Below are 14,402 nucleotides of genomic sequence, written 5' to 3' on the forward strand. Positions count from 1 at the left end.
TAATTTTCTTTTGTTCATCTTACAATTAAGTATAAGTTCTGTAAATGTATGTTTTTATATTACATGTAAAAGCTCAAGCTATCTTATCGCACACAATGAATACATAGCCTGGTGTAATCAAAATACTTGAAACTGGACACAAAAAAAGTTTGGTTCTTTATTTGGAGTTGCTAATAAAACATTTAGCTATGATCATAAAGAATTACATGAACGTACAATCTAGGAACCAAAATTAGAAATACGTAGTAGTTTTAGGGACCCATCAAACACATATGCTACAATAGCCTAGCAGACTGTTGACTCCTTCTGGCACCATCCTCAAACCCTCCTGCCGGCCAGTGTTTAAAAAACACTGCAACAGAGGATGACGATGCTGTTGTTCACTCAAATATGGAAGTGAAAAAGGAATTTCATAAAAAAATGAAGTGCCATGGACAGAATCTTATCAATAACTGTATAAACAAAAAGTAGCGGCCTAACCGTAGGAGACAAAGCAATTAGCATATTAGCCTCCCGGTCAGGCCTCCGATTCTTTCCACATACAGAACATGAAATACCAACTTAAGCTTTTAAACATTGGGATCCAAATTAAAAATACTTCTCTAATACTGGGACCCAAATTATAAATACTTCTCTAATATTGGGATCAGAATTAGAAATATGTAGTAGTTTAAGGGACCCATCAGACACACAGGCTAACACAGCCTAGCTGACTGCCGACTCGTTACGGGACTCACCACTCACTTGGGTCCCGATGCACAGTTTAAAAAACACTGCAATAGAGGATGACGATGCTGTTGTTCACTCAAATATGAAAGTGAAAAAAGAAATAACTAAACAAATAGTTTTATAATAAGTGCAACTAGCGCCGCTCACCTTCACCTGTCCTTATGGACCTTCCGCACAAACCTTTGTGCATGAGCGCATGCGTTATCCTTCTGTGTGATACGTAATCTGTGTGATACGTAAAATGTGAATCCAGCCCATTCGCTTCCAACATGGCAAAAGTGCAAAAAAATATGAATTTCTCTGTTTCATCTGGAAACACTTTTCATATATATTTGAGGACTGGCATAATAATTATACTTTACTGTTTAAGTGGGACATTTTGATTTAATTTGATCAAAATTCATCTTTCCTTCTCTCCATTAGATTCCCCGTAGCATTAGTGTCTTATTTAAAAAAATATATTTTTCTATTTTGCTGGTTTGGTTTTGTTGGAATATTCTTGTGTAGTCCCAGATCCGTGTTTTTTAAGCACATATCTGCAACATTTTATGTGAAAGGCTTGAAGCAGGTGGCTTTCTCCTCTAGTAAGTTTCTCCCAATAATGTGTTTTTATTACCTTTTAAATTACTTACACCTACTTTCTTACCTTGTCTTGTGAAGTCTTTTGTGTTGTATTGCTGTATTGTGTTGCTCTGTTGTCCATTGTACCTGTGGAAAGCTGCATCTCCCGCCAGAAAAATACATTTATTTCTGGATAAATAAATAAATAAATGAATAAATAAATAAATAGCACAGTAATCCTTCATCATGAAGGTCCCAGGTCCGAATCCCAGCCGGAGCCTTTCCGTGTGGAGCCTGCATGTTCTCCTCGGGTCCATGTGGGCTTACTCTGGGTGCTCCAGCTTCTCGCCCGCAGTCCAAAAACTTGTAGATTATGCCTCCCATACACTAGGCGACTTTAAGACGACTAAAGTCTGACACACTCACTCACATTTAACAACAATCTGTACAATTCACTGGTTTTCACTCCTAGAGGTGCACAGACTGGGAATTACGCAGCTTCACACATTGTAAGATTCCAACAGGATTCTTTTTATGATATTTTTCATGTTAGCCCTCCACTTCCTGTCGAAAACTCAGAGAAGAAAAATAGGTAGACGGTACTGTGTAAACTAAATAGGCAATGGAGCAGGAGCAGCAGCAGCAACGGCTTTTGGCCACTGCCGCACTTGTGTGCACAATGCCAATCTGTGTAAAAACAGCTGAAAAGATACTTGCCTGTTTGTATTTTAAACTCTTGAGCGCTGAATAGTTTTTTTATCCTTGTGCTCAAGTAAAGAAACCTTGTTTGATGATCTTCCAAAATCTTAAAGAAAATGGCTCCATATTTTAAACGGGTGGCTTTCTCCTCTGGTAGGTTTCTCCCAATGATGTGTTTTCATGACTTTTTAAATTTTTTTAAAGACTTTCACCGATTTTCTTGTGCTGAATTTTGTGTTGTATTGCTGTTTTGTGTTGCTCTGATGTCCATTGTACCGGTGGAATGCTGCATCTCCTGTCTAAAAGATAAATTCTTCCCTGGATACGAATAAAGGAACATTGAACCTTTGATGGAAACAACCTCAGATTTAAAGCAGGCGGGTCTCTCCTCTGGTATCTCCCAAAATATTTAATATTTAATGAAAATGGCTCCAGATCTGAAGCAGCTGGCTCTCTCCTCTCTCCTCTGGTTCTCTCCATTCTTCCTGATCCTGGGCGCTGCGGTCTCCCCAGATAAGAACAGGGGTTTCTTTCAGATCCTCTTTTCCAGATCAATCTCCTGTGTCCCAGTACCTTCACTGAAGATAGTGCGCATTCTGTATGAAGGAAAATAAAATCAAGTTAATCTACAACAGCCAGTCATCATGAAACAAAGTATCTGACTGCTCCACCAAGCATCAAAATACTAATGGGAGTTTAACCAGAAAAAACACGACACACACAGCTGATGAATCCCCTTTTTTACTCCATTTCAAACAACACCAACCAGTCCAGGCAATTCATTGCTGGGTAAATATGTTTATACTTTTCCATATTATCCTGGTCAGCTGTTTTACTACCAACAGACAATAGTTCTTTATCCTACAGACAATGGCATGACGTCAAAAAAGAATTATCATCAATGCAAAGAAAGAAATACGAGGAATTGTGTGTCACATGCTAGGTGATCCTTGCAAGCCTGCCAGCTTGTGCCATACAGCCACTACAGATGATTCAGAATGCCGCTGCCCGACTCATCTACAACCTCCCCAAATTCTCCCACGTCACTCCTCTGCTGCGATCACTTCACTGGCTACCGGTCGCTGCCAGGATCCGGTTCAAAGCCCTGACCCTTGCCTACACTGCTGCCAACAGGACAGCCCCCATCTACTTGCAGGACATGACTCAATTCTATGTGCCTGCTCGACCACTCCGCTCTGCAGCAGCAGGGCGCCTTGTAACCCCTCCCACCTGACCAAAGGGATCACAGAGCTTCTCCACCCTAGCTCCCCAGTGGTGGAATGAACTCCCCATCCCTCTCCGAACCTCCCCCTCACTACCCATCTTCTGCCGTGGCCTGAAGACTCATCTCTTCAGACTATACCTAGACTAACCACCACCACGCTGTATAATAAAAATTAAAAAAAAAAAAAAAAAAACCCTTTTTCCTGTCACATGTTACATGTTGCCCCATCCCTGCACTTCTTGGTAATTTGTATTTGTCCTAATACTGTAGTTTATTCTTCTGCCTAGTTGGCTTTGCAGATGTTAGGCCAGAATAGTGTTCATTGTTCTCGGCTAGAAATAGCTGTACAAAATAAGTATTGTACCTTACTGAACCCGTGTTCAGCAGTTGTCTACGACCATGAAATGCACTTTTTTTTTTACGTCGCTTTGGATAAAAGCGTCTGCAAAATGAATGTAATGTAATGTAATGTAATGATCTCTGGGAGGGACAGAAGCGCATAATGTTTCATAACTTAATAATTTAGTAAACACTGGGTAGCATTGCTTTGGAATACAGCTTGTTTAATTTGTCGGAGCTAAGATAGCCAATATTGTTTCATGTAACTTGGCACAGTTTTGATATCAATACTTTTAATGGCAGGCCTAGATTTGAAGTAATGACTTACAGACAGTGCTTTGTATGTGTGAGTAACTTGGCATTTTTGTTCGTTGAAAACTTGTTTTTCATATACTACATTGCCCAGAAAGAGAAACTCATATTTCTTATTTTTTTGTTGCTTTTTTAAAGTCTCATTTTAATTGTGTCTAAAGTGCTATCTTATACTTTTTAATATTTCATCACGGATATTCACATAGTTATTCCCAAAAGTGACATCACTGGCCCACAGCTTTGCCCTGTGACTTCCTTCTTGCACCAGAGAGCGTAAGGAGGGCGTGGAGGAAATAAATCAGGCGGAGCACTGTCATTTATGCCTTTGAAAATCATACAGCGTACACAGGAACTGGAGAGGGTAGGAGTGGCCAATCAGTGAAGCCTAGGAAGTATCGGGAAACATATTGCGCATGTTGACAGCTGTTGAGGGCAAAAGAGCTTGCTGCCCATTGAATTTAATGCAGAAATCATGTGATTCAACAACCAAAAAAAAAAACCTCATTGGTCCAGACGTCTTAGAAAAATATTTTTTTGAATGAGCATATTTTATTACATAATGCATATTTTTCAATCTGCTTTTAATGTGAAACGTAACATTCCTCAATCGAGTATCAAAATACCATCAGGGAAGATTATTTTGCCTTCAAAAGTCTGATATTCCCCATTCAGTTTAATGGGGAGCTCAATGTTTTGCACTCAACAACGAGGACATGCACAGTGCAAGCTTACTTCCGGAGCTGCACGGCTTAGGTTGGCTGAGGGCGTGCTTTCTTGTCTAGTTAAATATGCATGTCCGTGTTGAAAACAATCAGAGGCAGAAGCAGGATGAGGATCCAGACTACAGTGACCACATTGAACTTTATATTGGGATGGCAGGCATGCGTAAGTGTAAACGCATCAGAAACGTAGGTGGTATATGGCCAGTGTATGTACTCACGTAGAATTAGAGCTCCCTAGATCGCAACTTGTGTACCCTTCTGTCCTGCTCCGTTGTTATTTTGCGGATATGCTTTTAGTGTTTGTAAGGTTTATAAGGCATTTTGACAGGCTTATCTGCAAGTGGGAATCCTCTTCACTGTTTTGCTAAGCTAGAACCCGGAAAACTTGATACTGGAGAATAGGAGCAGACGCATATGTCCCAGTAGGCTTTGCATATGAGAAAATAACAACAGCGTGAGAGAAATGAGGATGAAATGATGAAATTGCGTTGTTGAAACAATATGTTTTTAGCAGAATGGGCATGTAGGTGAAGGTTGATATGATGACAGACTATAGTGCGGAGTAAATAAAGTGACCATGAGCGAGCTTATATTCCTTATCGAACGGTATATGTAACAGTCGGTACAAAGCATTAACTGTTAAAGTGAAGGGTTAAGTAATGTGTGAAATCTATTGTACTTTTCTCATGTTCAGTACTAGTAGTTATACTTGGATTGATACATAATGGACTGCTTTTATATAGCGCTTTACAATTGATGCCTCTCATTCGCCAGAGCAGTTAGGGGTTAGGTGTCTTGCTCAAGGACACTTCGACATGCCCAGGGCGGGGTTTGAACCGGCAACCCTCCGACTGCCAGACAATCGGTCTTACCTCCTGAGCTATGTCATCCCCCATGTTACATCATGAAGTTACTTTAATTTAGAGGAAGTACTGATGCTGCTGATTTCTTTGGGTGATTGCTTGTGTCTTCTGATTGAGATAAAGCTTGTGGGTGAGGATGATGTATTTCCATTTCTGATTTGGGTCAAAGGTGTCAAACAAAACATCATGTCAAGTGTCAGATAAAAACAGATTGTTTGCTCATGCATAGAAAGAACAATAAATTGCAATACTTTACATTCTTGTTCCAAAAGCAAAATTCTGAAGTTTTACTCCTGAAATCAGTATTTTTCTTTGTGAAATGTATTTCTTTGCTCCTTCGTTGTGTGTTATAAGGAAGGTGGCAGATTACTGTGGGCCACGCTGTCTGTGGTGAGATATATGTTGGCTCTGGATAGCATAGCCTGGCCAGTTTGTGGCTATTAGCCCTCCTTACAAACCCACATCATTTTCAGCTATGCCTGTTAATTACCACCTGTTTAGTTTGATAATTATGATGTAGCGCTTAATGCTACAAGTACCTATATAGCTGCATATCATTCCTTTTATCATGCTAGTAATTCCTGAGCACATGTTGCCGTATGAGCATCACCATTTTCTATCTTCCTGCGCACCTCTCGCTACAAGAGGGCGCTATTGTGCTATGGTAGAATTTCAGTCAGCCATTTTCTGCAAGATTATTTATTTATCGTACCCCATTAATGTTGATCGTATTGTGTTGATTTTCCATATTCAGAGATATTTCACCTTCATCCTAATTTCCTATTTTAATGATTATTTAGAACAGTTAATGATTATTATTTGGATCATTATGATACTTTTTATTGTATAGTTATTGTTATAGTTGTTGTTGAATTGTGATAATTGTATATTGCATGATTCTTCTTCCCGTTCCTTTTCATATCATGCATATACACACACACACCCACACACCCACACCTGTGTGTGCCTAGAGAATTTACCTATTTGGAAGTTCAATAAACAGAAAACCAAAGATTCCTGACTCCTGTGTGCTGATCAAAACCCCATTGGGACAGCTACCATTCCTTGATCCAGCCCAGTCTCCTGCAACCCTCCTTTACATATAATATTTTCTTAGATACTTTTGATACAACTCCTTTTGATTTCTAAGCAGCACGGCTAAGTGTGGTACACTTTGCAAACTACCTCCGTGTATACGTAGCGACTATCTCCCACAGACAGAGCCTGACACTGGCCTTACGTAGCTGTGCTGTCTGGCAGTCTGAGAAAGGTATACTATAAATCGTGAGCAAAATGAAGCACAGCATGCCATAAAGAGAAATAAATTATACAGACAGCAATTGCCACACTGGGAAATTTAAGAGGTTGCAAAACAGATGATAATGATTAATGAATTACATCATACATTGCCAATATTTTTAAAAATAATGTTTTCACGACTATGGAACTATGAAACTATTTTTTTTTTTTTTTTGAGAAACATTAATTGTTGAAAAAAATGCATAAAACCACATATATACAACATGAACTGGACAATAATTTATTCATGCTTTCAGTACTGAAAATACTGAGTACTGAGTATATTGTTAACCCTCCTGTACTCGCTAAACACTGCTCACCAGACCTGGAGCTCTTAACTATAAAAGTCCATCCCTTCTACCTCCCTCGGGAATTCAGCTCCGCTATAATCACAGCTGTCTATATACCCCAGCTGGCGCCGACCAGCTAGTGGAGGTATTCACCTCTATATTCAACCTCTCCCTGAACCAGTCTGCAGTCCCCACCTGCTTCAAACAGACCATCATTGTTCCTGTACCAAAGAAACCTGCCATCTCCTGCTGGAATGACTACCACCCTGTAGCACTGACCTCCATCATCATGAAGTGCTTCGAGTAGCTAGTCAGGACCCACATCTGCTCTCTTTTTCCTGACACCTTGGACCCCCTTCAATTCGCATACCGCCCCAACAGATCTACAGACGACACCATCGCCCTGACAGTGCACACCGCCCTCTCCCACCTGGATAAGGGAGACACTTACGTGAGGATGCTGTTTATAGACTACAGTTCAGCATTCAACACAATTGTGCCTGCTAAGCTCGTTCCCAAGCTCAGGAACCTGGGTCTTAACACCTCCCTCTGCAACTGGATCCTGGACTTCCTGACAGGCAGACCCCAGGTGGTGAGAATGGGAACCTCACTCTTCTACACTGACCCTGAGCACCGGAGGCCCTCAGGGCTGCATACTCTCAGTCCCCTCTTGTACGCCCTGTTCACGCACGACTGTGTGGCCACACGCAGCTCCAATGCCATCTTCAAGTTTGCAGACGACACCACCATCCTGGGTCTCATCTCCAGCAACGATGAGACCGCCTACAGAGAGGAGGTCAGCGTCTTGGCAACATGGTACCAGGACAATAACCTCTCTCTCAACGTCTGCAAGACTAAGGAGATGATTGTGGACTTCAGGAAGCGAAGGGGCGGGGGGGGGGGGGGGGGGGGGGGGGGTCACGCCCCCATTCACATCGACGGAGCTGAAGAGGAGAGAGTCTCCTTCAAGTTCCTCGGTGTGGTCATAAATGATAACCTCACATGGTCCAGGCAATCAGACGCAGCACAGAAAATCATAAAAGGACTTCAGCCACCCAGGCTACGGTCTGTTCTCACTGCTGCCATCTGGTAGACGCTACCGGAGCATCCGGGCACGGATGACCAGACTCACAAACAGTTTTTTTCCCTCAGGCCATCAGGCTTCTCAACAAGCAACATTAATCTCAGGGATCACATTGATCACATGACCTCCTGTGTATGCAATGTACGTTCAATGTACATTATCACAATCTTATGCACATATTCATCAGCACTCCTGCACTTTATATGATTAATATTTAAATATTTAATACTCCTATTCTCATTGTCCATATCCCCCATCTGTACAGGCTGGTACTTATTTGCTGCTAATATTTAATACTATGTTTAATATTAAGTATATTTTAGATATTTTTGATATCTTTTGATATTTTTGCTCTTGCTCTTACGTAGTTGCTGCCTGCCATGTCATAAGAATTTCTTTGCTCAGAATGACCTGTGTTATACTGTACACTTGACAAATAAAAACACTTTGACTTTGACTTTTGTTATCTTCAAATTTACTAACACCTATTATCCTTGGGGTTTGACCCCAGCAATTTAAACCTCCAGAAAATGATTATAATTAAAATTGTTACCACAAGTTTGTGTCAGGTACTTTATGCTTCTTTGTTGAATACCTAAATAGCCCTTTAAATAAAACATAACCCCCCACCCCATACATCCAGAATACCTATTACGCGACTATTACAAAATATGCAAATCACAATAAAATCTCACTAATTGACCTAAAATTGGAAAGAAAGATCTTTTTGTTGTTTTAATGTTTTTTCTCACTGTCCCCAACATGGTAACCTTCCTTTTCAATAGTTCCTCACCCAGGGCATACGATGTGAAAAAATGATCACATGTAATGTTATGACCATTCAGTCCTTCAGCCATGTCTAGTACCACCCTCATGCCCTGATTTTTTCAGGTGCTTCCCCAGGGGATTTACCAGGGATTTACACCGGCATATTCCAGACATAGCTGTTCTGTGCATCACATGCTGCTCATATTTTGATACCGTATTTGGCCGGTTTGCTTGGTATGTATTGTCTGAAGGGATCAGCGCCCACGAAACACAACCAGACATTCATCCACAGTCACGTGGGGGCCTGGATTGTAAAGAAAGGGTAATTGCTGAACCCACTTGTCCCATACATCCCGTATTGCTGCAGGTTTGTCAGGCCTTCGTCGGCCCTGCTTGTTTCTCTGTCATCAAAGCGTATGGACACGGGAGAAAGCATGGATTGTCTTTAGAGACATGATGGCTGGAAATATTGCTCTTCCTTTCCAAAGACTTGCTGTTGCTTTGCCTTTTGACTTCTAGACTCCTGCCAAAATGAGCAAGCCAATGTAGGCTTGCAAGTGGGTCATATCCAAGTCTTTCCAACTGTCCCCATACACGTGCCTCCCTTCTAAGTTTGTCATCTCAAGTATATCCTTTTCGATTGATGGTGTTTCGAAGAGCTCAAATGCTGATTTTATGTCTTGGGCATGGCTGACAGCATATCTGGTGGGGCCTGGAACCATTTTGATGACATTAGCAGCACTAAGTCTACCCTGTTGTTCAAGTTGGGCGAGGGACCATAATAACTTTCCATTTTTGGAAGGTTACGTGTCTGCTGGTGGTTGAGAGACAACAGGAGGGTCAACACTAAGGGTCTCATTCTCATAAAAAATTTCAATTGAGAGAGAGCATAAAGAGAGCACACAGAGCACCAAGAGAAATGGTTTAGAAGGCTGCTGTGCAAGCTTTTATGTTTGCTCCTCCCCTATGTTGTGTGAACTATGTCCTTGCAGGAACCATATTTCCCCTCCCCCACGGCACGGGAAAGTGAACTATCAGTGGTTCTAGCACTACTACAGGTATGGTTATGTTAGGTTAGGGCCCTAAAGCTGAGGGAAGTTTTTTGAAGATTATAAAATTGCATGTTATAGTGACCTCAATATCATCCAAAACAAATGTGTGTAAAATGCTGATGTTTCTTATGTTTTATACAGCTAAAACAGCCTGGGGTCAAAATGTGTACAGGACATTGAAAACATATCATGTTTATTTTATGTTTACCCAGTTGTCCCCATTAAATTAGGAAAAGTCATAAAATATGAAGCAAAAAAAAAATGACGTCAATCATTTCATTTATTAAAAATTTAATGGGGGAAAAAATCCTAACAAACTCATAAAATTAATCCCTCCCCCTTCCCATCACCATTGCCACCCCAATCAGCAAGCTCCGACCTCTCCTGGACTTGGGGCGGAGCAAGCTCCGACCTCTCCTGGACTTGGGGCGGAGCAAGCTCCGACCTCTCCTGGACTTGGGGCGGAGCAAGCAGACCCCCCTGCAGTCTGGGCTGGGCAGGGGACAGGAACACGGACCCCATCCGCCTGCTCATTATCAACACCATCTCCTTCTTTGTGCCCAGGGGAAAACGCGTACTGAGGCTCACCTGCGTTTGGCCGTGCTCAGGGGCTGTCTCTGTGGGTCTGTCCGATCCAATGTGGTCCCTTTTCTGATAAAAGAATTAAAACCCCCCCCCAAATTCCAATCACATCCATAATTTGGCAGTGTAACTGGTGATAATGAAAAAAGTGCCTGCTTGAGTGGAGTTGCTACCTCTGATTTTGAATGGCCTTCATGATCGGGTATGTATCAATAATTCGAGGAACGCAGCAGCAAAAATCTTCCGGGGTCATGTTGAAACCTGAACCAAGGGAATTTCAGTTAGATACCCCAATTTGGAAAAGATAGTCATTGCCAAAAATTTAAACACAGAAATTAAAATAAGAGTTTGTTTGCATTTTGTCTTGTAGAAGCCAAATGATGGCTTGATGTAAAAAATGTTTTTTAAAAACCCAAAAAGGTTTACCTGATGGACTCGGTCGTGTGGTGTTGATCCCCGACACTTCGTTGTGGAGGATCACCTGTGAAAAATTGCTGCAGTCCATTGATAATGTCTAATTGAGAAATGGGGGGGGGGGGGGGGGGGTTTATCAAGTTAAAATAACAGGTACGTGTAGGTTTTGTGATTAATGCTCTCGCTTCCTACATTGCAATTTGGCTTTCCTGCCTATGGGTCACTGTTCCGGCTGGCTCGCCTGGGCGCAACAAACAAAGCCCAGATGGATCAAAAACAAGACAGAAACTGATCTAAAAAAACCAAACCCAGAAATTTTAATCTAAATTAAAAAAAAAACACACAAAGTTCAAAAAACCAAAGTTTCCCCCACAAATCACAAGCCCCAAAGAAAACAAAAAAAAAATCACCCCCCGCCTCATTACTGGGTTATATTGGGCAAGGCAGGTGGAAGCAATCGGGGAATTTAGGTAATTAAGCAATTTACCTCCACCTGCACTACCCAGGCAAGCAGAGGCGGGGGAAACGTACACCCCACCTTAAGAAAAAAAGAAAAAAAAACTAAAGGTTTTTTTTTTCCCCCTTCAAAATTACTATACAAAACAAAAAAAAATACCAAAGTCCACAAATTGTCCAGAGAAATCTGCCACTGGGGAAATGTGTGCCTGCGGGGCGTCGTCCTCGGCCGCCGGGTACCGTGTTATCGCGCGGCCTCCCGGCGGGTACTGTATGTCTGCGGCGTCCCCCGGGCGCCGAGGGGGGTCTGTGTGTCTGGCGCGGCCCCTCCTGGCCCCGCAGGGAAGTGTGAGGGGAGATCCCGGAGAGGCCCCCATTTTGTTAGGTGGCTCGACTGGCCGCAACAAACAAAGTCCAGATGGATCAAAAACAAGACAGAAATGTCTAAAAAAAACCCAGACATTTATTAATCTAAATTACAACAAAAACCCACAAAGTTCACAAAACCAAAGCTCTCCCCACAAATCACAAGCCCCAAAAGAAAAAATCACTCCCCTGCCCGTACTACTGGCTTATATTGGGCCACGGCAGGTGGAAGCAATCAGGCAATTAGGTAATTAAGCAACTACCTCCACCTACACTACCAGGAAAACAGAGGCGGGGGACGTAACAGTCACAAAGTTTAGCAAAATAAGGAATTTAACACAGGGAAAATTTAAAAAAGGATTTTTGTTGCTTTATTGTCTTGTAGAAAACCAAATTTTGCTAAACTTTGGTGTTTTTTATTTACATGAAAATCAAGCTATCTTATCGCCACAAAAGTAAACATAACCTGGTAATCAAAGTACTTGAAGCGGACAAAGTTTGGGTTCATTATTTGGAGTGCTAATAAAAAATTTAGCATGATCATAAAGAATTACATGAACGACAACCAGGAACCAAAATTAGAAAATGTAGTAGTTTTGGGGGCCCATCAAACACATATGCTAACAATAGCTTTTCAGATGTCGGCTCCTTCCGGACCATCCTCAAATGCCACAAATTTAGTTCCGAGTTAAAAAACTTGAACAGAGGTGCCGTGCTGTTGTTTACTCAAATATGGGGGAAATGAAAAAGGAATTACTTAAAAAATGAAGTGCCATGGACAAATTTATCAATAACGGTATAAACAAAAAGTTGCGGCCTAACCGTAGGAGACAAAGCAATTAGCATTAGCTTCCGGTCAGGGCCCCCTTAAGCAAACTTAAGCTTTTAAATACGGGATCCAAATTAAAAATACTTCTCTAATACTGGGACCCAAATTAAAAATACTTCTCTAATATTGGGACCAGAATGAGAAATATGTAGAGTTTAAGGGGAAACCCCCAGACACACGGCCACATAGCCTAGCTGACTGCCGACTATTAGAGACTGACCTCAAACACTCCAGCCACCGATTTTAGGTTCCTACGCATAGTTAAAAAAACACTGCAATAGAGGATGCGATGCGTTGTTCACTCAAATATGAAAGTGAAAAAAGAAATTTAAAAACTGCTTTATAATAAGTGCAACTAGCCCGCTCAAAACCCTTTACGTGAGCAAAATAAGGAATTTAAACAAAAAATTAAATAAGAGATTTTTTTTTGCATTTATTGTCTTGTAGAAGCCAAATGTATTTTTCCCCTTTTTTTCCTTTAAATTTTTGTGCCCCCATAAACGGGAAACCCCCAAATTACCCAATGTGGGGAAAAGGCAGATTTTTGTCCCCCTTAAAAAACCTACACGTACCTGTTATTTTAACTTTTTTTTTAGTTTGTGTGTAATTTAGGAAAAATTATTGGTATAGACATGTACTGGAAGTTTAAAGAAAATTTTAAAATGTCCTGGGGAGTTTTAGCGACAAAAAGAGAAAAAAAAAATCCCCGGTGATCTATGCTTTGCCATGCTAAAACCACACCACGTTTTAAAAAACACAAAAAAAAATTTTAAATTGTATAATTTAAGATGTAAAAAGTAAAAACTCTTTTTGGGGGAAAAAAATTTTTTATCAACAAGGGCCCCGTTCTATAATTTTTTTTTTGGGGTTTTTTAAACCCCCCTTTTAAAATTCAGATGGTGGCAAAAAAAGCTAAAAAAATAACGATGGTTCTTTGAAAAAAGCTGGGCATACAGGCCTTTTTTTTCCCCCTGTTGTCCCCCTTTAAAACCCCCCCCCCCCCCCCCCAGGTTTTTTTTCTTTGGCTTCCAGTCACTGCCCATCCCCATAGATGCACACATGAAAGTAAAAAACAGGGGTGAAAAAAAATTTTTAAAAAATTAAATCAAAAAAAAAATAAAAAAAATTAAAACTGGGGGGGGGACTCACCCTTTTTTTTTTTTTTGGGGGTCCCTTTTTTAAAAGAAAAAAGGTTTTTTACTCCCGCGCAATCCTTTATATGCTACAGGGGGGTGCCCTGTCTTTTTTTAAAAAAGAAACGCTTTAAAAAATTGGGGGGAAGGGGTCGAAAAGGGGAAAAACCACTTTTATTTTGATGGGGGTTTCCTTTTTTTTAAATTTTCGACAAAATTTTTTTTTGCTTCTCTCCTCTCTGTTTTGTAGCTTTTGGGGTTGTCTATGTGTTTTTTTTTTTATAAAAAATTTTTTAATTTTTTTAATTTTTTGTTTGAAACTTTTGGGAAAGGGGGAAAATTTAACTTCAAAGGGTGGGGGAAAATGGCAAATTTTTTTAAGAGGGGACTCCTCATCTTCAAGTATTCCCAAAATTTTTTTGACTTTTTATTTTTTTTTATCTATTTTAAAAATTTTTAAATTGTGATGTCTTTTGTTTTGCTTTTTTGTGTTTTTTCTGATTTGTTTTACCTTGGAAGACTGAATCTTTTTTTTAAAAAATAAAAAGTTCCTTGGGCCCAAAGGAAAACCCCCCAAAAGGGGTTAAAGCGGGGGGGAAAAACTCTTTTTTTGGGAAAAGGTATCTCCAAAGTTTTTTGAGGGAAAAATGATCCCAGAAAAAAAAGGGGGGCCCCCTTC

General features: G+C 40.7%; 1 protein-coding gene across 1 annotated transcript in view; it reads right to left on the minus strand.

Annotated features, from left to right (window-relative positions):
* Positions 1–142: 142 nt before the first annotated feature.
* LOC135236986 (sialic acid-binding Ig-like lectin 10) overlaps positions 143–14,402 on the minus strand; it is a 91,333-nt gene continuing 77,073 nt past the window's right edge. The window contains exons 16-17 of the mRNA XM_064303662.1: positions 1,376–2,585; positions 143–954 (exon numbers count right to left, since the gene is read on the minus strand). The gene's annotated coding sequence lies outside the window, so the exon portion shown is untranslated. The remainder of the gene's footprint in view (positions 955–1,375; positions 2,586–14,402) is intronic.

Source organism: Anguilla rostrata, chromosome 1 (genome assembly GCF_018555375.3).
Source record: "Anguilla rostrata isolate EN2019 chromosome 1, ASM1855537v3, whole genome shotgun sequence".
NCBI classification, from domain to species: domain Eukaryota; kingdom Metazoa; phylum Chordata; class Actinopteri; order Anguilliformes; family Anguillidae; genus Anguilla; species Anguilla rostrata.